Here is a 23,123-nt window from a genome sequence, read left to right on the forward strand (position 1 = left end):
GTTGAAAGAATTATGCTACCTAAGACTTACATAAAGTAACAGTGTATTGGCGTATTGGCAGAAGGATGGACCTATAGACCAGTGGAACAGTGTGCAGAAATAGACTTATGCATGGCCAATTGACGTTTACAAAGATTCCAAGTAATCTTTCCAACAAATGGAGCTACAGCAGCCAGATATTTGCATAGAAAAATATGAATCTTGACCTTCCACATTGTATACAAAACTAACTCAAAATGGGTCATAGACCTAAACATAAAAGTTGAAAACTTCTAGAAGAAAATGTGGGAAAAAAATGTTCATAACTTTATGGTAGGCAGTGGTTTCTTAGAACATAAAAAGCACTTAACCCTGAAATATAAAGATAACTTGGATTTCATCAAAACTAAAATCTCTTTAAAAGACACCATTAAGACTCCTAATAAAATGATAATTTCATAAGAGAACCAAAGTAAAAACAGGCAAAAGGTCAGAACAAATGTATCACAAAAGAAGATATACAAATTGCCAACTGGCACATAAAAAGACACGCAACATCTGGGCGCTTGGGTGGCTCAGTCGGTTAAGCAGCCACCCATGACCTAACTTCAGCTTAGGTCATGATCTTGCATTCGTGAGTTCGAGCCCTGAGCCAAGGCTCTGTGCTGACAGCTCAGAGCCTGGAGCCTGTGTCTCCCTCTCTCTCTGCCCCTCCCTGCTCATAAAATGAGCTCTCTCTCTCAAAAATAAACATTTAAAAAAATTTTAAAAGGGGTGCCTGGGTGGTTCAGTCGGTTAAGCGACCAACTTCGGCTCTGGTCATGATCTCATGGTTCGTGAGTTCAAGCCCCACGTTGGGGCTCAGAGCCTGGAGCTGTTTTGGATTCTGTGTCACCTCTCTCTCCGCCCCTCCCCCACTTGTACTCTTTTTCTCTCTCTCTCAAAAATAAATAAACACTTTTTAAAAACCCACTCATCACCATTATTCATCAGGGAGCTGCATAGCCACTAGAATAGCTGAAATTAAGGACTGGCAATATGAAGGTGCGCTGGCATGGAGGTGAGCAGGACTTTTGCTGAAAATATTAAATGGTACAACTACTTTGGAATATGGTTGGGCAATTTCTCTTAAATATCTTACACACTTACCACATGACCCAGCAATTCCTCTTCTAGGTGTTTATCAGGAAAAATGACCACGTATGTCCACCCAAAGACAAAAATGTTCACGGCAGCTTTATTCATAATAGCCAAAAAACTGAAACCATACAAATGTCTAACATATCTGTCAAGGTTCAATCAGAGGACAGGAACCACACAGTAATTTGAATACGGAAAATTTAATCGTAAAAATTATTACCTTAGCAGTGGAGTAACCCTGAGAGACCTGTACAGAACCTTCTAAGGCAGGAGAGTATCCAAGGAGGGAACAGATGGGAAGAGGGTCCTCTCCTTCAAGTTGGGATTCACACCTTGTTGAAAAATGTGCAAGGCCTGGCCGATGGTCTCCAGGTCAGCATCAAATGTCCCTCTGGGTTGCTGGTGGCAGAGGCTGGCGGGGAGTGCCCTGGGAGAGTCCAAGTCAGGAACCTACTTACAGGCAGAGTGGTGAAGGCCTGGGGTGCTTGTGCCCGTGTCTGGATGGCCCCTGGAAACACTCCCGCCGGGAGCCGGTGGGCTGAGGCCGGCAGGCTGGTGCCCAGGGGAGTCGGTGGTCTGTTCTCCAGCAGGGCATGTGAGGCCTGAGGTTTGCAGAGTCCATGAAGTGGGCCATAGTGAAGTGGGCACTGGGCTAGGCCTGAGGCCGTGAGCCCACATCTGGATGCATAGCTGGGGCAGAGCAGAGGATGTGCCCATGCGTTCATCTCTGGTAGCAGGTGCAGAGGAGCTGAAGCAAACAGAAGCCCGCTGGGCCCCGGAAGGGAAGTTTCTTCCTCCTGCCGCGTCCCTCCAGCGCCATCTACTGCCATGGCTCAATATTGTTCTCAATGCAAGTGAGAAATGCTTCAAAGAGCGATCTTACCACTGCGGAGCAGGTAATGAAGGGTAGATTTGGAGTTGAGAGGCAACAAATTGATAACTGTCACACCTAGCAACAAGTGCAATGGAAAAACAATTTGATGTATTAATATAACGGGATCCCATTCGGCACTAACTAGAATGAACTACTGATAGACAAAATAACATCGATGAATGGCAAAAACAGCATACGGAATGAATGAAATCAGACACGAAAGGGTAAATCCTGTTATATGAAATTCCTGACCACACAAGACTAATCTACAGGGATAAAATGCCAATCAATGTTTCCTGAGGATTTGGGGTGGATGGTATTGACTGCAAAGGATCATAAAAACATTTGGGGGCGATCCTATATCTGGAGGTGGTAGTGATTCCCTAGGCATATACATTTAGCAATGCTACCTTGTAAATTTCAGGGTAAGGGCCACTTGAAAAGATCATGGCTTTGATAAAAACACTGTAAACCTTCCCTCTTCCTGCAAAAGGTGCGTTCTCAGCATGTGAAAGCCTTGGTGGTCACAGAGGACTTTTCTGGATTTTTCTGGGATACAGATGAGATGGTGCACCTGGAAGGAAGTTACCCAGGACCCCCCAGCCATGGTCTCTCTTAGGGCAGGCCCCTGCATTCTTTCCGGCTCGGCCATCACCAGTCCCGCATCTTCCATGGTTTAGCCATAAGCCCAGGTGGTATAAGAGGACAGTTACCAAGGGAGACTGGCCAACCAACCAGACAAGGATTAGGGACACAGGGACAGTAATCTGCTTGAGGAAAAGGAACTTACCAAAGACCCCAACGGCTTCTGAAAGTGTGAGGCATTATGGACTGGCGTAGAGCAGCAACTACCGTAATTAGTAATACTAAAAATTACAAGAACAAATGGCAAAGACGTTGCAGAAGATGTCCAACAAGCAGTTCTTTTGTAAATAAAGCCAACAATGAGGCGTTGACCCATAGCTAATGTTGGCCAGTGCTGGCGGTCAAGAAGAGAGTCTACAGTCTTGATTCATATGCGTGTGCACTTGCCTCGAAACTCCAGAAACTGATTAAAAAAACAAAAAACCCCATCACCTGAGATCCAGGAAAATTTGTGAAATGTAGGCTGGTTATTAAAGGCCAAAAGTCATCTTATAGGTTTGATAAAATCATTTCACTTCCTAGGTCTTGGGCATAGATGGCCCAGAAGGAGTTTACTGAACTCACTTTATGAATAATATTTAATGAACAGTTTCTCATCCCAACAAGAACACTTGTTTGTGAATGATGGAAGATGAGGCCCTTTAACTCAGTGCTCTCAGTGCTGGGCACCCATCCCTGAGAACTCTCACATGGCGTCACAAGTGGGCCTATACAAGGACGGTTGGTTTGGAATTGTCCACAGTGGTGAAGAGTCAGAGCATTGGGGTGTGTGACTGTCCCTGGGGAAATGGATGAGCGTCCTCTGGGGGAGAAGCTCGGCAGGAGACAGTGCAGATGTTAGAAGCAGAGATCTCACACACACACACACACACACACACACACGTAGGCACATCTTGAAAATAGAGTGCTGGGTGAAAGTTAGCAAACAGAATGAAACCTAGTGCCTAATCTCATGTATGAAAATTAAAAATACAGCTCACAAAATAACACCACAGATTTTGTGAGAATACATACACATACCTGTCAAAATATTTTGAGTGGTGTTTACATGAGGAAAGAAGTGAGAAATGGGCATAAAAGTAAATAAATAGAACACGAAAGGGGCCTTCCTCAGGCCAATGATACAAGCATGTTAGGAACCCAAGAGAATGATTAACTCAGCTGACTCTGCTCCTGGTGTAAAAAAAAAAAAAAAAAACGGTTCCTCAGGACACCTGGGTGGCTCAGTTGGTTAAGTGTCTGTCTCTTGATTTTGGCTCAGGTCATGATCTCATAGTTCTTGGGATTGAGCCCTGTGATGGGCTCAGGGCCAGCTTGGGATTCTCTCTCTCTCTCTCTCTCTCTCTCTCTTCCTCTCTCTCTCTCTCTCTGCCTCTCTGCCTCTCTAAACAAACAAACAAACAAACTTGAAAACAGAGTTTCCTTATCCCAGGAGAAAGGTCTTCTATGACCAAATGGACCTCAACCAATCAACATGATAAGAGCGATCTGAGAGATCAGAACCAAGTTTTTCAGACTGCATAAAAGGGCTGGAAAACAGAGCATCTCGGAACATTCCATTCACACCATCATCAGGCCAGAGCTGCCGGGACCTCCCGTGCTGATCTCTGGTGACCTGGACCTGGGGGTGTGCACAGATACCTGTGTGTGTGTGGGTGTCCGTGACTTAAGCGTTGAGATGAACAACGACCATCAGAATTCAGCAATCTTCCCCAAGCTCTATTCCCTGCAGAGTCTCTTAAGTAAAAATAATAAGATCCTCATTTTTATATGATGTAAGGAATGGATATGGAGGCATATGCTATCCTCAGGCAGCAAGATAACCAGGACATGGGGGAAAGAGACCTTTACCTGAGGGAAGTGCCCCTCCTGGTTGTGTGCCTGCTGGTCATCATCCAGTGCCCCCTGTGTTCACCATGTCACCAGGATGCTGGACATCACCTTCCCAGGAGTTCTGCGAGGGACGCGAGGCTTCCATGATGGAGTGTGGGAATCATCAGGTCTGGTGAGGGCTGGTTGGGGGCAGATGTCCTAGCAGGAGCAGGGGAGGCCTATCTGGGCCCAAGGCCCATGAAGGTGGGGGAAGAAGTAGGGTGAGGAGGAGGGGCAGGGGTAAAGGGAGAGGGGTGGGAGGAGAGGGGGCCCAGTCGGAAGGGGCCGCGGATGCAGGTGAGAGAGAGAGGGGGGAGGCGGGTGGTGGGAGGAGCAGGGGGGCAGGCAAGGGTGGAAGGGCCCCAGGCAGGGAACTGGGAAGGGGTGAAACCCGTAAGAGGAGGCAGGTGGTCTGGGCATGAGGTAGGAAGAGAACCAGGTTGGTCTGAGTAACTGGTGACCGAGGCAGGCATAGGCTGGAGAGGCAGGGAAGTCACAGGGACAAGAGGCGGGACAGGAGGCAGGGAGGGGGCAGGAGGAGTGCGATGAAGAGGACGCTGAGCAGGAGTGAGGCCAGGCAGCTTCTTCTGCATGGCTCGCAGTTGAGAAATGAGGGTCTGTATGACGGCCTCAGCGTTCTGCATTCTTTCTTTGCTTGATTCCATTGTGACTCCGACTCCGTCAAAAGAGAGTCCAAGATTCTACAACATTTTGACTTGGAAGGCACTTTTGAGATCCTCGAGTACAGCTTTCTCCACCTGACAGATTAAGAACCAAAGGCCCAGAGGGTTGTCCCAAATCACCCACCAGTCAGTTAGAGACATGGTGTGGGCAGAACCCAATCCAGAGCTCATAAAACCAGTTCTAGGCAGACTGGCAGTGGGTCATAGGACAGGACTCTCCAGGGAGTGGCGGGGGCCCCTCTGCCCATTAGGGTCCGCCCTAGGTGGCCCACAAGGGAGGTGGCCACTCTCTATCATCCTGGAAGGAGCCTTGACAGGCGCCTCTGCTCCTGTCCAGGCATTGCCGGAATTTAGAAGAAGCCCCTTACCTCCCTACCATGAGAAAGCCTGCTGCATATGCCCAGGAAAGAGATTGAACATGAAATGAAAAGCAATACTGACCCACACACCGAGCAACCACTGAGCTCCCATCCAGGCCTGGGTATGGGGAGCCGGGGAAGAAGGTCCTGGAACAGAAGAAGGAATGAAGGAGAGTTTAGAGCTTCCCTCTGGTCATTGCATTAGCTGTTCCCATACTTTTCTCACTCTGTCCCACTAGAATGTCACAGGGTGGGCGTGTTACCTCCATTTTAAGGAAGAAGAAACTATGTCCAGAGAGAGATAGACAGCTGCCCAGGGCCACACGGCCTTGGAACAGTCCCAGAACCAGAATCCGGACACCTGGTTCTGTGCTCTTGTCATTAAATGACCACTTGGGGAAATGGGACGGGCATATAAGGGGATGTGGATGTAATGACAGAAGCCACAACCACTCCTTCTCTCTCCATTGTGCCTCTTTCTTTTATGATTTTAGAATTCCTCAAATGTGTAGGATTCTCACGTACTCATCTTTGTCGCTGATGTGTCCCTGTTAGCCAATCTAGCTCTGGCTTTCAGGGATTCCTAATCGTCTCTGGTATCAAGGAAACCCCTTCTTGGTTCCCAGTATTATAATAGATTTAAAAAAAATTTTTTTTTTAAGTTTTTGAGAGAGACAGAGACAGAGACAAGTGGGGGAGGGGCAGAGAGAGAGAGGAGACAGAGAATCCCAAGCAGGCTCTGTGCTGCCAGATGGTGCCTGATGCGGGGCTTGAACTCACGAAACCGTGAGATTATGACCTGAGCCCCAACCGAGAGCCAGAGGCTTAACCGACTGAGCCACCCAGGTGCCCCTGAGCACCTCTTCTTTAAACCAAGATACCAATAGTAGCCATTTCTGAGGGTCTTCCAGAGGAAGAAAGGCCGGATGGCTCAGGCAGTTAAACCTCTGGCTCTTGGTTGGGGCTCAGGTCGTGATCTCGCGGTTCGTGAGATCAAGCCCCTCACAGGCTCTGTGCTGATGGTGCAGTCTTCTTGGAATTCTCTCTCTCTCTCCCTCCTTCTCTCTCTGCCCTCCTCCACTTGCGCTTGCTCTCTCTTTCCCCCCCAATAAATAAATAAAAACTTAAAAAATATATTTTTTTCTTTTATTCCTCTGATTCAGGGCAGAAGCGGGAGGTGATAGGAGTACTAAGCCTCCCACCTTGGAGCAGAACCTCTGCTTTATCAGTGAACCCTGTCCTATTTCTGTCTGTATGTGTGTGCATGAACTCCTGAACTCCTAATAGACCATATTCGTCATGGCTCTCCAGAAAAACAGCCAGTAGGACAACAGCGCTCTGTGGTCACAAAATGGTTACCATCTGACGGGACACGAGCAAAAGGTCATCAGAAACCCCTGTGAAAAGTGCTGATAGGGGAGGCCCAGGGTGCCATGGAAGCACATAGAAGGGTGCCAAGCCAGACTCGGTGGCTCTGGAAAGAGACAGAGACTTCCCAGGGGACACCTATAAGGAGACTGAGAGCGGGACGCACGTGGCTGGAGTGGAGGCCGCACGGTGGCCAGACCACATCAGGAGTCCTTGCCTGGGCCCCAAAATTAAGGGTCAAGGGTGGGGGGGAGAGGTGCAGAATTAGCAGAGCTAAAGACGTGGGGTTGTTATGGCAGCAACATCCGGGGAAAAGAAACGACACAGAAGAAGACCTGGCATCGAGAGAGCACTCTGTGGTGACACGGTCATTGCCAGTGGAGGTTTTAGGGAGTTTCTGCAAGAGAGATGCCGAAGAGCTGAGCTGCGGTCTCTCCTGGTGGGGCTCTGTAAGCCACCTTACAGAGAGTGGACTTTATCCCGTGAAATGTAGGAGGCTCGGAAAGCTTTTGAGAAGGAGAAAGGCATGGCTAGAATCACGTTTTAGAAACACTGCTCAGATCCCGCGTGTGGACTACACCGAAGGAGGAAGAAAGGAGTGCAGGTAAGGAGCTATCGCACAGAATCTAGACTGGTCTCTGCTGTGCCGGGGGTGAGGATGGAGGGGGCCCTCTGAGATGAATTAAGGAGGCAGAATGGGCAGGACTTACTGACTCGTTGGGAGCGAGATACAGGGAGAGGTAAGCTTAGCACTCGAGTTTCTGGCTTAGGCAGCAGGGTGGATGGGGAAGATTAGAAGAGCAGGTGAGGGGCACCTGGCTGGCTCAGTCGGTTAAGTGTCTGACTTTGGTTTTGGCTCAGGTCACTATCTCACGGTTCACGAGGTCAAGCCCCACATCGGGCTCCGTGCTGACAGTATGGATCCTGCTTGGGATTCTCTCTCTGTCCCTCTCTCTCTGCCCCTCCCTCTCTCATTCTCTCTCTCTCTCTCTCTCCCAAGAATAAATAAAAATTAAGAAAAAAAAAAGAGCAGGTTTGTCTGACGGGGCAAAGAATGGGCAGGTGGAGGGTCCTAGCTTTGAGCTATTAAGAATCGGGGCGCCTGGGTGGCGCAGTCGGTTGAGCGTCCGGCTTCAGCCAGGTCACGATCTCACGGTCCGTGAGTTCGAGCCCCGCGTCGGGCTCTGGGCTGATGGCTCGGAGCCTGGAGCCTGTTTCCGATTCTGTGTCTCCCTCTCTCTCTGCCCCTCCCCCGTTCATGCTCTGTCTCTCTCTGTCCCAAAAATAAATAAAAAACGTTGAAAAAAAAATTAAAAAAAAAAAAAAAGAATCAAGTGCACTGTAGGACATGGGTTGACATTTGGGTGTCCTCCAGGAGCTCAGAGAGAGAACTGAGTGATGCGTGCCATTTGAGAGGTGTCTGCAAACATATACCCTTCAAAAGGGATATTAAGGGAGGAGGGACAGCACCTAGGAGCAAGGAACAGCATTTATGGCCCCAGACAGACTGAGGAGTCCACCAAGCAGACTGGAGATGAGCACCCTGAGAGGCAGGAGGAAACCCAGGAGCATGGGGTGTCACGGGGCCCACGGCAAGAGAGTGTTTTAAGATGAAAGGAATGATCAGAGAGGTAAAATAGGGACTTTTTGTTTCTTTTTTTTTTTTAATGTTTATTTATTTTTGAGAGAGACAGAGACAGAGACAGAGCGTGAGCAGAGAGGGACAGAGAGAGAAGGAGACACAGGATCCGAAGCAGGCTCCAGGCTCTGAGCCATCAGCACAGAGCCCCATGCAAGGCTGGAACTTGCGAACTGAGAGATCATGACCTGAGCCGAAGTCAGAAGCTTAACCGACTGAGCCAGCCAGGTGCCCCAAATAGGGACTTTTTGTATTCAAACAGGGGACAGTAGGCAACTTCAGTCGTGTGATTGGAAGCAGTTAGTCAGGGACTTGGAGTTGACCTGCCCATGACTCCTCAGAGCGCCTGCATCTTGTGGCCTTACCCGGGGAGCAGAGGCGCCCTGCCTTTCACTTGAACTCAGCCGGCACTGGACAGTTAAAGGAAATTAGTTCAGTGGATTTAAAATAATCCGGTGAGCTCCCACCATCACTGGTATGCTGGGGGAGATTTCACCTGCAATCGAATCAAGGTGATGGAATGATCAGGCCAGAGGTGACCGGACCCAATCAAGGAACTCCCTAAAGGTGGCGAGAAACCCAGGTGTGGTGAGTAGAGCCCTTCTCACTTTTAAGGGAGGCAGCCTGGGGCGGTAGGTGTAACCCTGGCTCAGCCGAGACCGCCCCCCCAAGCTTTCAGTCTGTGCCGGTGAGTGCTGGCCTGGGGCCCCCGCTGCTTCCTTTCCTAGAATTCTGCTCACTCCGCACTAGGTTGCTCCTTGCCTGGGGCAGGAGAGGGCACTCGGAGAGCTTATCTTGAATATAATTTCTCAGCTCCTGGTTTGAATGGCTTTGGATTCGATTTGAACGGAGTCGGAAGGTTTCTCCACGTAGACCTGAGAAAACCTAGCAGGGTAGGTATCCGAGTTGTGGGGGAGGGGGTCGTGCCACACGGGCTTTAGGAGCTTCCAGGCGGGATTGCTCTGCCGGCACCCCAAAATATAGGCCTGGAACCCGCTAATCCTGAGGGTCTAGACGCCTCCGCCCAGACCACCCGTGCTGGGGCCGAGATAGCAGGGAGGGCGGCCCCAACCTGGAGGGAGGACTTGTCCCTAAGGGCCTCTACTTTTGTGCCCAAGCGTTTTCTCCTGGTCAGGAGAGACTGGCGGACACGTTAATGAAAAAAAATATTAAGAGGGAGAGCGCGAGCCCATTAGAACTTGCCAGCCGGCAGGCAGAAGACAGAGGCGTCTGGTTGATCAAGCGGGAAGAGGCTACAATATAGGCAAATATTGAAGCGACTTACGTGAATTGTACCTCTGGTTTGGATTCCTAATTGTTGCCTAAAAACGGCTTTTGAAGAGATTCCCATCTGGCAGCAAGCACAGCAGGAAAGTTTACCATAATAATAGCACCGAGAACACTAGCTAACGTTTGTGCGCTTGCTGTAAGCTAGGTGCTGTGCTCAGGACTTGACGTTGTTTATTAGGTCATTCTTTTCTCAGTAACCCCATGGAGGAGATGGGGGGCTCTCTCCTTTCTTCCTCCCTCCATTCTGCAGAGCCTGCTGAGGGATGCAGGGTCGAGGAAAGGCTTGGGATTTGTTGTTGCGGTTGTGGTTTTTGTTTGGGTTCTTGTTCTAAAAGTTCTCTCTGCATGCACTGGAAAGGGGGGGGGAGTCAAGTCCCTGGAGGGAAACGGGGGTGGCGTCTCGAGCACAGGTTGGGGCGGGGTGGGGGGTTGGCAGGGATAGTTTCAACGGGCAGAGGAAGGAAAGAATATCCGCACGGATGCAGGCACGCCGGTAGATTTGGTGGCCGGAAGAGGAGGGCTTCCCTTTCCGGTTGTCTTATTCTTTCGGTCAAAGGAGGGAAAGCCATCAGGAGACAGCGAGGAGTTGCACCTGCTTGCCAGAAAGGGCAGAGAGTAGTAACAGCTGGCACCGAGGGCGCCCTAGACGGCAGGTGGCCGTCTAAGCACTTTGCTAGCGTCCACTCGTTTCACCCTCCTACCGCTGAGAAGTAGGTGCCGTTTTGAGCCCATTCTGCAGATGGGGAAATTAAGGCACGGAGAAGTTAAATAAGTTGCCTGAGGTTAGCCAGCTGCTAAGCGGGCGGAGAGAGCCCTGCAATTCAGGCACCTTTGCCCCGACTCTGCAGTAGTCTTGGAAAGCCGGCAACACGCTAATGGATGAACTGTAGGATTCCTGGGGGGGGGGGGGGGTTGCTGAGGCCTCTGCTAAATGAACCCAGTTGTTAAAGTTGAAGTCTTGACTTGGCAACAAGATACAGTTGATGCAAGACGGGAGATCCCAGAGTGAGGGCCCAAGTCGCCCTATGAAGACCTACAAAGAATGTGACCTAAGGATCTTTTCCAGAACTCATACCTTCTGCCAGACAATGGAGGCAGAGAGGAGACGCGTGAAGGGTCTTCTTCGGGGCAATGTTGCCGATGCCAAGCTGAGGGTCCTCCCTCCTCTTTGGCAGCCGAGTGGGAGGATGCCACTCTGGAATCTCAGCCTAGTGAAGGGGGCTTCAAAAGCACCACCTAAGCCGGGAGCAAAGGGGCTGGGGGGCGCCTGGGAAAAGGGGACGCCCAGTGCAGCGGCCTGTGGACGTGGAAGTCTGGAGGGCTGGAGGGGGTCTGTCTGACGGGCGTCTTGCTGCCCTGGGGCAGATCCCATGCCTGAATGTGCCCAGGCAAGAAGATACAAATGTTTCCTGCGCCAGAAGCTAGAGAGGAGCTGTCGTAGTGTTGCCTTGGGTCCCCATCAACGGCACTGTCTAGCGGGATGAGGAGACCTTGGCGGACAGAGGCTGAGACGTGGTGCCAGGGCTGAGGAAGGAATCATAAACAGCCACCTGAACAGAAGTGCGTTCCAGAGTCCAGCTCACCGAAGAAGAAACGTGTCAGTGATGTGAAACCTCTGAGTAACAGTCAGAGCACCACGAGAGCATTGGCTTTCTTCATCTACCAGATGCAACCGGAGAGCCAACTTGCACCCAAGGGCTTGAGACCAGTTTTCAAGAGCACTCATTCACATGCTACTTTTATTCCTCCTTCTCTTCCTCCTTCACCTCATCCTCTGACCTTACACTCTAATGGGTCCCCAACAGTGATTAACGGATAGGGGAGGAGGTGAGTGGGAAGAGAGGAGAGAGCACAGTGATCAAGCCCTTTCCCACCGCAAGCTTCCTACCAGAAGCCGTTCCCACCCGGGGCAGGTGGGAAGGCTCCACGCCAGGTCACGTCTGGACATTCTTGTCACTGTAGCCAGACTGGGTTTGGGACCAAAAATGAGGGTAGGACTGTCTGTTTGCTAAGAGAAGAAAAGTTACAGGCCTGTTGGACTCCCTTCCAGGAAAGGAGATTACCCCCACTAAATATTTAAAGGGATGGTAAGAGGCAAATTGGTTTATGTCACGTGTGGTACTTACTCCCCACATCTGTAGTCGGGGAGGTAAAGTGAAGGCAGTCAGTGTTCTGTGGGCCTTTCTCCGGCACTAATCAGCTGCTTGAGTACAGGCCCAGAAGTCAGAGTTGGGTTTATCAAGGCTGGAGGTTTCCTAGATTAGTATGATGGGTGGAGAGGGGAGAGAAAAGGTTGAAGTTCTTCAAAAAGACCGTGGAATCTATGCCGGGAAAGGTAGAAAGTGGAGACAGGAGGGGAAGACTAGTTGGTGAAAAGTCATGCGTGTCCGGTCCTGGAAATCCCAGGGAGACTGAAGAATTATTAGAATGTGGGTATCAGGGAACCCGAACTAGAAAGACAGGAGGTGGGGGGTCAGTGATGTCAAGTAACTTCTGTAAAGTCCTAGAACCACCAAGAGGGGAAGCTGGTAACCTGACAGCAGAATGGCCTCTGGTTCATGGTCTCTGTGCTTTTCAGAACCCTTGGGATAACTCCGACCTTTCTATCTTCATAGCACTCTTTCTCTCCTAGAAGCCATGGTGTCAGTTTGAATAAATACTATATTGTATACTACAAATTTCCTCGTTTTCTATAGTTTTTTCTAGGGAAATACTGTCCTTCCCTATTGTACGCTGCTGAGCTGGGTCTCCATCAGTCTATGACTGAAAGAGGCAACTCCTTGTGAGCACTTCCTGCTGTCACACACTTTCTAAGTAATCTTAATGTCTCTGCCAAATTTTCTACCCAAAACATCCAATATTGTTTATTCCACATCTGGGATAAATCACCTTAAGTGATTCCTTATTCACTGCTTGAAGTCACAGACCTCTACGTAATTTTCTAGGCCATCCATACTTTATCCTGCTATCCTGAGCACCTTCCATGAAATCTGAGTTCCAGTCAGTCCTAGAAGATGCATAAAGGAAATCCTACTTTAAGTGATCTCATTGATGTCTGCAAAAATGACCATTCTTATTGAAATTCCAGAATGCTCCAAGTGACCTGCCTCGTGCTTGCCAACCTCAGCTGACTCACAGAGAGGACAGGCGTTTCCAGACCACACAGAGGGGTGCACGGAGGGGGAATGAGTAGGCCAGCCTTTACCCATCAGATTGCCTGGCCCAGGGCTGGCACTCCACGAATGCCTCTCACATGCATGAATGGCTTTCAATGCAGGAACATTTACTAAATATATCCATCCAATTAGACTGTCAAGGACAATTCATGGTTGAATTTAAGTCCATTTGAATGGGTAACTGAAGCTCTGGACATTTTAAGAGCAAGTGCCTAAAGTGGCTCTGAGGACTTTCTGGCTGGGAGGTTAACAATATTTGGAATTAAATGAATATCAGGATCACATAAACTCATTTGGAGGGTTGCAATTCATTTACCTAGAATAATATGATTAAATTAAGCAAAGCTTCGCTCAGTATCCCAAATGTAGGGATGTGATAAAATTGTATTTGGAACTGGTGGAGGGGGGGGCGCCTGGGTGGCTCAGTTGGCCGAGCATCTGACTCTTGATTTCAGCTCTGGTCATGATCTCATGGTTCATGAGATCGAGCCCCACGCCAGGTTCTGTGCTGAACATGGAGCCTGCTTGAAACTCCCCTTTTCTCTCTCTCTCTCTCTCTCTCTCTCAAATTAAAAAAATGTTTAAAAAAGGGAGTGGGGGAGGCTGGGAGAGAGGGCCAGCTACGTGGTACTACACAAGTTGCTTTCTGTATAGCACTTCCCTCTAATGATACCATTTAAAAAAACTCAGTGCTAACCAAGACAAGTGTAGTCACTGTCACCCATACAACATTATTACGATATTATTGACTATATTCCCTATGTTGTACTTCTCATCTTTACGGCTTATCTATCCTCTAACTGTACGTTTGTACCTCTTAATTCCCTTCACCAATTTCACCCATCCTCCCGCCCAGTTTCCCTCTGGCAACCACCAATTTGTTCGCTGTAATTAAGAGTCTTTGGGGTTTTTCTTGTTGCTGTTTGTTTTATTCTTTAGATTCCACATGTAAGTGAAATCATATGGTATTTGTCTTTCTCTGATTTATTTCATTGACCATAATACCATCTGGGTCCGTTTTTGTTGCAAATGGCAAGATTTCATTCTATTTTATGGCTGAGTAATATTCCATTGTGTATATATATACGACATCTTTTTTTTTTTAATTTAAAAAAAATTTTTTTAACGTTTATTTGTTTTTGAGACAGAGAGAGACAGAGCATGAACAGGGGAGGGTCAGAGAGAGAGGGAGACACAGAATCTGAAACAGGCTCCAGGCTCTGAGCAGTCAGCACAGAGCCCGACGCGGGGCTCGAACTCACATACCGCGAGATCGTGACCTGAGCCGAAGTCAGACGCTTAACCAACTGAGCCACCCAGGCGCCCCTGTACTACATCGTTTTTTATCTGTTCATCTATCCATGGGCACTTGGATTGCTTCCATATCTTGGCTATTGTAAATAACGCTACAATAAATATAGGGATGCACATATCTTTTTGAATTCATGGTTTTTTAAAAAGTTTATTTATTTTGACAGAAAGCAAGTGTGAGCAGGGGAGGGGAAGAGAGAGAGAGAGAGAGAGAGAGAATCCCAAACAGGCTCCACACTGTCAGCATAGAGCTGGATGTAGGGCCCGAACTCCTGAACTGTGAGATCATGACCTGAGCTGAAATCAAGAGTCAGACACTCAACTGACTGAGCCACCCAGCCGCCCCTTGAATTAGTGTTTGTTTTCTTTAGGTAAATACCCAGTAGTGGAATCACTGGATCATAAGGTATTTCTATTTTTAATTTTTTGATGAACCGCCATACTGTTTTCCACAGTGGTTGCACCAAAGTACATTCTCAGAGTGTATGAAGATTCTCTCTTCTCTGCCTCCTCAATGACACTTGTTATTTCTTGTCTGTTTGATAATAGCTATTCTGACTGGTGGGAGGTAATATCTCATTGTAGTTGGTTTTTTTTTTTTTTTTACTGTTTTATTTTTATTTTAGAGAAAGAGAGCATGAGCAGGGGAGGGGCAGAAAGAGAGGGGGACAGAGGATCTGATAGCAGTGAGCCTGCTATGACGCTTGAACTCATGAACCGTGAGATCATGACCTGAGTGGAAGTCAGTTGTTCAACTGACTTAAGCCACCCAGGTGTCCCTCACCGTAGTTTTTTTAAATAGAATGTTTTATTACTTATTTCATGTTTATTTGTTTTGAGAGAGAGGGTGCACATGAGTGAGGAAGGGGCAGAGAGAGAGAGAGAGAAAGAGAGAGAGAATCCCAAGCAGGCTCCATGCTTCTAGTGCAGAGCCAACGTGGGGCTTGATCTCATGAACTGTGAGATCATGACCTGAGCTGAGATCGAGTCACATACTTAACCGGCTGAGCTACCCAGGTGCCCCGCATTAGTTTTGATTTGCATTTCTTTGATAATTAGTGATAATGAGTATCTTTTCATGTGTCTGGCCATCTGGATGTCTTCTTGGAACAATGTCTACTCAGGTCCTCTGTCCATCTTTTAATCTTATTGTATGTTTTATTTGGTGTTGAATTGTATAAGTTCTATGTATATTTTCCTAAGCCAAAGCTTTTTATTTTGGTATAGTCCCAATTATTTTTTCTTTTGTTTCCCTTGTCTTCAGAAACCTATTCATAAATATGTTGCTAAAGCTGATATGTAAGAGATTATTGCCCACATTTTCTTTTAGGGGTTTTATGGTTTCAGGTCTCACATGCAGGTCTTTAATCCATTTTTTAGTATATTTTTATGCATGGTATAAGAAAGTGGTTGAGTTTCATTCTTTTGCATGTAGCTGTCCAATTTTCCCACTACCATTTTATTATTGAAAAGACTGTCTTTTCCCCATTGTATATTCTTGCCTCCTTTGTCTTAGATTAATTGACCATATAGACATGGGTTTATTTATGGGCTTTCTATCCGGTTCCATTGATTGTTGCATCTAATTTCATGCAAGTAACATACCATTTTGATCACTGCAGCTTTGTAGTATATCGTGAAATCTGGAATTGTAATACCTCTACCTTTGTCCTTTCTCAAGATTGGTTTGGTTATTCAGTCTTTTGTGGTTCCATATGAATTTTAGGATTATTTGTTCTACTTCTGTGAAAAATGCTATTGGTGTTTTGACAGGGATTGCATTGAATCTGTAGATTATTTTGGATACTATAGACATTTTAATAATACTTGTCCTCCCAATCCATGAGCATGCTGTGTCTTTCCACTTATTTGTGTTGTCTTTAATTTCTCTGATCAATGTCTTCTAGTTTTCAGAGTGAGGGTCTTTCACCTCCTTGGTTAGGCTTATTCCTAGGTATTTTATTCTTTTTAGTGCAGATATAAACAAGATTGTTCTCTTAATTTCTCTTTCTGACACTTTTGTATACATTTCTATACACTTATTGGTGTATAGAAATGCAACAGATTTCTGTATGTTAAATTTGTTACTTGTAACCTTATTGAACTCCTTTATTTTAATAGGGTTTTTTTGTGGAGTTAAAAAAAAAATTTTAGTGTTTATTGAGAGACCGAGAGAGAGAGAGAGAGAGAGAGAGAGAGAGCATGAGCAGGGGAGGGGCAGAGAGAGGGGGACACAGAATCTGAAGCAAGTTCCAGGCTCTGAGGTGGCAGCACAGAGCCCGACGCGGGGCTCGAACTCACAAACTGCGAGATCATGACCTGAGCCGAAGTCAGGCACTTAACTGACTGAGCCACCCAGGCACCCCTTTGGTGGAGTTTTTAGGGATGTCTATATATAGTATGTCCTCTGCAAATAGTGCAAGTTTTACTTCTTCCTTACCAACTTGGTTGCCTTTTATTTCTTTTTCTTGTCTGATTACTGCAGCTAGAACTTCCAGTACTATGTTAAATAAAAGTGGTGAGAATGGACATCCTTATCTTGTTCCTGATCTTGGGGGCAATGGTTTCAGTTTTTCACCATTGAATATGATGTTAGCTGTAGGCTTGTCATACATGGCCTTTATTATGTTGAGGTATGTTCCCTCTAAATCCACTTTGTCAAGAGCTTTTATCATAATGGATGTTGTTTTGTCAAATGCTTTTCCTGCATCTATTGAGATGATCATGTGGTTCTTTTCTTTCCTCTTGTTAATGTGATGTATCGTGTTGACTTTGCAAGAATTGAATCACCCTCTCATCCCCAGAATAAATCCTACCTGTTTGTGGTGAATGATCCTTTTAAATATGTTGTTGAATTTGGTTTGCTACTATTGTGTTAAGGAGTTTTACATTTATGTTCATCAGGGATATTGGCCTGTAGTTTTCTTTTTTGCAGTGTCTTTGTCTGGTATTGGTATCTGGGTAATGCTGGTCTTATAGAATGAATTTGGAAGTTTTCCTTATTCTTCTAGATTTTGGAACAGTTTGAGAAGAATAGGTACTGACTGTTCTTTAAATATTTGGCAGAATTCACCTGTGAAGTCATCTGGTCCTTGACTTTTTGCGGGGAGTGTTTGGATTACCAATTCAATTTTGTTACTAGTAATCAGTCTGTTCAGATTTCCTATTTTTTCCAAATTCAGTTTTGGAAGATTATATGTTTCTAGGAATTTCTTGTAGGACACCCAATTTTTTGCATATAATTTTATATTAGTGTCATAATTATATTTTGTAGTGTTGCTCTTTCTCCTTCATTTCTGATTTATTGAAGTACTCACTCTTTTATTCATTTTTTAAGTTTACTTATTTATTTTGAGAGAGAGCGAGAAAGCGGTGGAGAGACAGAGAGGGAGAGAGAAAGAATCCCAAGCAAGCTCCACACTCTCAGTGCAGAGCCCAATGTGCGGCTCAAACTCATGACCTGAGCCAAAATCAGGAGTTGGACGTTTAACCGATAGCGTCACCTAGATGCTCCTCTCTCTTTTATTCTTAATTAAAAAAAATTTTTTTTAATTTTAGAGTGCAAGTCGGGGAGGAGGCAGAGGGAGAGAGAGAGAGAATCTTTCTTTTAAAAAGTTTATTTGTTTTTGAGAGAGAGAGAAAGCACAAGTCGGGGAGGGACAGAGAGAGAGGGGGAGACACAGAATCTGAAGCAGGCTCCAGGCTCTGAGCTGTCAGCACAGAGCCCAACACAGGGCTTGAACCCACGAACTGTGAGATCATGACCTGAGCTGAAGTCAGATGCTCAACCAACTGAGCCACCCAGGAAGCCCCAAGAGAGAAAATCTTTGGCAGTCTCCACGCTCAGCAAGGAGCTTTGACACAGGGCTCGATCCCACAACACTGGGATCATGACCTGAGTCAAAATCAAGAGTTGGACACTCAACTGACTGAGCCACCCAGGTGCCCCTTCTCTCTTTTATTCTTAATGAATCTGGCTAAATGTCTATCAATTTTGTTTATCTTTTCAAAGAACTAGTTCTGGTTTCATTGATTTTTTTTTTTTGTCTCTTTCATTTATTTCCACCATAATCTTTATTATTTCCTTCTTTTCACTAACTTTGGTTCTGTTTGTTCTGTAAGGTTAGATTATTTGAGATTTTTATTTCTTTATGTAGGCCTGTATTGCTATAACCTTCTCTCTTACAACAACTTTTGCTGTGTTACAAAGATTTTGGACCTTGTGCTTTCATTTTCGTTGGTCTCCAGGTGTGTGTATTTTTTTTTTAATTTCCTCTTTGATTTCTTCATTGACCCATTGGTTGTTTAGTAGCATGTTGTTTAGTCTCCATGTGTTTGTGTTTTTCCAGTATTTTTTTTCTTGTAATTGTTTTCTAATTTCATATCATTTTGGTCAGCAAATATGCTTGATGCGATTTCAGTCTTTAAATTTATTGAAACTTATTTTGTGGTCTAAAATGTGATCGATCCTGGAGAACGTTCCATGTGCACTTGAAAAGAATGTGTATGCTGCTGTTTTTATTTATTTACTTATTTATTTAATTTTATTTTAATTTTATTTTTTTAACTTCCATCCAAATTAGTTAGCACATAGTATGCTGCTGTTTTTAGATAGAACGTTCTGTGTATATCAGTTAGGTCCATCTGGTCTAATGTGTCTTTCAAAGCCACTGTTCCTTTATTAATTTTCTGTCTGGATCATCTATCTGTTGATGGAAGTGGAGTCTTAAAGTCCCCTGCTATTGTATTACTGTCAGTTTCTCCCTTTATGTCTGTTACTATTTGCTTTATGTATTTAGGTGCTGCTATGTTGGGTGCATAGATATTTTCAATTGCTGTATCTTCTTGCTGAATTGATCCCTTTATTATTATGTAATGTCCTTATTTGTCTCCTGTGACAGTCTTTAAAATCTATTTTGTCCAATGTAAGTATTGCTACACTGGCTTTCTTTTTCCCCCTGTTGCATGGAATATCTTTTTCCGTCCCTTCGCTTTCAGTCCGTATGTGTTTTTAGGTCTGAATTGAGTCTCTTGTAGGCAGCACATATATGGGTCTTGTGTTTTTATTCATTCAGTCACCCTGTATCTTTTGATTAGAGCAATTAGTCCATTTATGTTTTTTAAAATGTTTTTAATGTAATGTTTTCTAAATATATATATATATACACATACGTATATATGTATGTGTATATGTGTATTTGCATGTATAGTTCATTTACATTTGAAGTTATTAAAATATCTTATTGCCATTTAACTTTTTTGGGAGGGTTGTTTTTGTAGTTCTTTTCTCTTCCTTTTGTTCTCCTCTCTTGTGACTTAGTGATAGCCTTGGATTCCTTTCTCTTTATTTTTTTGTGTGTATATATTTTAGGTTTTTAATTGGTGTTACCACTGGATTCATTTATAACACCCTATGTAGATAACAGTCTATAATAAGTTGGCCACTTAAGTTTGAACAAAATTCTAAAAGCACTAAAATTTTGCTACCCCATCCATGTTTTATGTATGTCATGTTTTAAATCTTTTTTAAAAATGTTTATTTTGAGAGAGAGAGCAAGAGAGCGAGCGAGAATATGAGTGGGGAAGGGGCAGGAGAGGAGAGAAAATCCCAAGCAGGCTCCATGCTCAGCGCAGAGAGTGATGCAGGGCTCGATCTCAGAACCCTGAGATCATGACCCAAACCAAAATCAAGAGTCGAATGCTTAACTGAATGAGGCACCCAGGTGCCCCATCTTTTTATTTTGTGTACCCCTTGACTCATTTTTGTAGCTATAATTGATTTTACTAATTTTGTGTTTTAACCTCCATACTGGCTTGTAAGTGATGGATCTACTACCTTTACATGTTTGCTTTTACCTATGAATTGTTTTCCTTTCATGATTTTCTACTAGTTGTGATCTTGTCTTTCCACTTAAAGATGTCCCTTAAACATTTCTTGTAAGGCTAGCTTGGCAATGATTAACTCCTTTAACTTTTGTCTGGGAAACCCTTTATCTCTCCTTCAATTCTGAATACTAACCTTCTGGAGTCGAGTATTCTTGGTTGCAGATTTTTTTACTTTTATAACTTTGAATATATCATGCCAGTATCTTCTGGCCTGTAAAGTTTTTGGTAACAAATAAGCCGATAGACTTACGGGGTTTCCCTTCCATGTAACTGTTTTCCTTTTTCTTGCTGCTTTTAAGATTCTCTTTTTATCACTACTTTTTGCCATTTTAATTATTATGTGTCTTGGCATGTACCTCCCTGGCTTCTTATTAGGGTCTCTGTTTCCTTGACCTGGATGTCTGTTCCCTTCCCCAAATAAGGGAAGTTTTCAGCTATTGTTCCTTCAAATCTGCACTATTGTCTCTCTCTTCTCCTTCTGAGATCCTCATATTGTGAATTTTCTTATGTTTGATGATGTCACCTATTTTCATTTCTTATTTTTTTATTTTTTGCTGTTTGGCTTACTTGCTTTCTATCACCCTGTCTTCCAGATCACTGATCCATTCTTCTGCATCCTTGAATCTGCTGTTGATTCTCTCTAGTCTATTTTTTCATTTCAGCTATTGTATGCGTCAACTCTGGTTCTTTCTTACATTTTCTATCCACTCTTTTTTCAAGTCCACTGAGTATCTTTGTGGCTATTACTTTGAACTCTTTATTGGGTTTATTGCTTATCTCTAGTCCATTTAGTTCGTCCATGATTTTGTCTTGTGATTTCATTGGAGACCTATTGCTTTGTCTCCTCATTTTGTTTGACACTGTGTTTGTTTCTACATACCAGGTAGGTCAGCTACATCTTAGTTTTGAAAGTAGTGCCCCTGTATAGAAGTTCCCATGGTGTCCTGTAGCACGATCCCTTCTGGTCACCAGAACCAGGCTTTCCAGGGGTGTGCCCTGGGTGGGCTGCAGGCACCTTTCTGTTGTGGCCGAGGCATGATTGCCTTCATCTCACCTAGTTGCAATGACCAACTTTGTCTGCTATGGGTGCACTGAGTAGGGTTTACTCACCTTACTGCTGAGAGGCCCAGCTGCTGCTGCCGTGGGCTCTTTGGTGGGTGGGGTCAGCACTCAACCTAGTTGTCTGCAATTAGCTTCTCTGCCATAGCTGAAGGTGCATGGAAGGGCAGAAGCTACAGATGTACTGGTATCTTGGGTTATCTCCTCCCTTTCCTAGGGCAGGAGTCACTTTGGAGTGCTGCTAGTCCTGGCCAGGCATGCCTGCTAGACGTGGCAGGGCAGAAGCCACTTCAGAAGAAAGGTTACCCAGTCAGGCAGGTTGGGTATGGTGGGTGTGTACAGGAATGCTGGGGCAGGGCATCCAGTACAGGCAAGGTAGCAGTGGATGGAGAGTGTTAGAGCTGGCTTCTATAAGCATCCATCTATCTAGGCTGGGGGAGGGCAGAAAAAAAAATGGTACCTGCCAGCAATTTTGTTCCTGGAGAAAGCTGCAGATCCTTAGAATCTGGCACACATTCTAAGATGAGTCGATAAATCTCCTTCACCTGTATCCCAGGCACTTTTCAAACTACTGTTTCTGTGCTTTACCCCAGGCTGAGTTACTTAGCTTGCTGGCTCTTTAAAGGAGGGGACTTCATATTATCCTTTTGCTCTCCCTGAATTAAGCTGCACCAATTTCTAAAGCTCCTGGAGTTAAGCCCTACTGATTTCCAAAGCCAGACACGATAGGGAGTCATCTCAGTGTGGGTCCTCAGGTCCGGGGCTTCCCAGTGTACAGTCTGATCCCCTCGTTCCTGTGTTTGTGGTGTCCTTCTCATCTATAGCTAGTCAGGCTGGAGGCTTGGTTCCTGACCACATCTCTGCCCCTTCTACCCTTTTCCACATGGCTTTCCCTCTACAACTAGCTCTGAAAGATATGTTCGTCAGTCTTCAGGTCATATACAGAGTTAGCTGCATAGATGTAGATGTTGCCCTGGTGTGTCCATGGGACAAGGTGAACGCAAGCTCCTCCTAGTCCGCTATTTTCCCTGGGAATCCCGTGGGCACTTTCATGATGGCAAATACTTTTATACTTCTGACATCCACAACCCACTCATCACATCTGTAAGTTCACTGTGTGAACTCTAAGATAAATTCTGCCGAAGCTCTTAACATATTTTTCACAAATACATAGCCTCTCCCCTGTGCGGATTGTCTGAGGTAATCAAAAATCCACACTCGAGCTGAAGCCCTTACCATACCCAAATTTTTGCAGTGTTTTTCTCATTTGTGGAGTGTCTGAATTTGAAGATAAGTGCTACGGGGCTCAGCTAGATTCAAGACATTCATATATATATATATATATATATATATAAATCATATTATATATATTCATGTTCATATATATATATAATTTAAAATTCATATAATTATATACAATTCATGTATATATAATAATTTCTATGAATTATTTTATATCCTTTTAAGTTTGAGGTTTTATAAAGGATTTTTCCATGGTTATTACAAATTTAGGACCTCTCTTCTGAGTAAGCTCTTTGGTGCCTATTTATGACAAATTATGATTTTCAGTTACCAATGTTCTTATACTGATATACATAGAGCGGAATGAGGTTACCTAGTCATTAGGCAATGAAGAGTTTTGCTCTGTAAGCTCAGGCAACAGTTGACCTTGGAGCTTCTCTGAGCAATGGTCTGTGGGAGATGTTCTTTACCCCCCATTTTACTTCTCCTTCAACATTTTTCTGGGTCCCAAAGTAATCTTTGCTGCCTGAAGAATGGATTTTTGTCTTTACTCACATAGGATTTTACACAAGGCCCTGGGTGGGCAGATCTCTATTTTTC

This window comes from Lynx rufus, unplaced genomic scaffold (assembly GCF_022079265.1).
Source record: "Lynx rufus isolate CCGP_SWC_20201006 ecotype Redwood Valley unplaced genomic scaffold, mLynRuf1.p SCAF_2, whole genome shotgun sequence".
Lineage (NCBI taxonomy): Eukaryota > Metazoa > Chordata > Mammalia > Carnivora > Felidae > Lynx > Lynx rufus.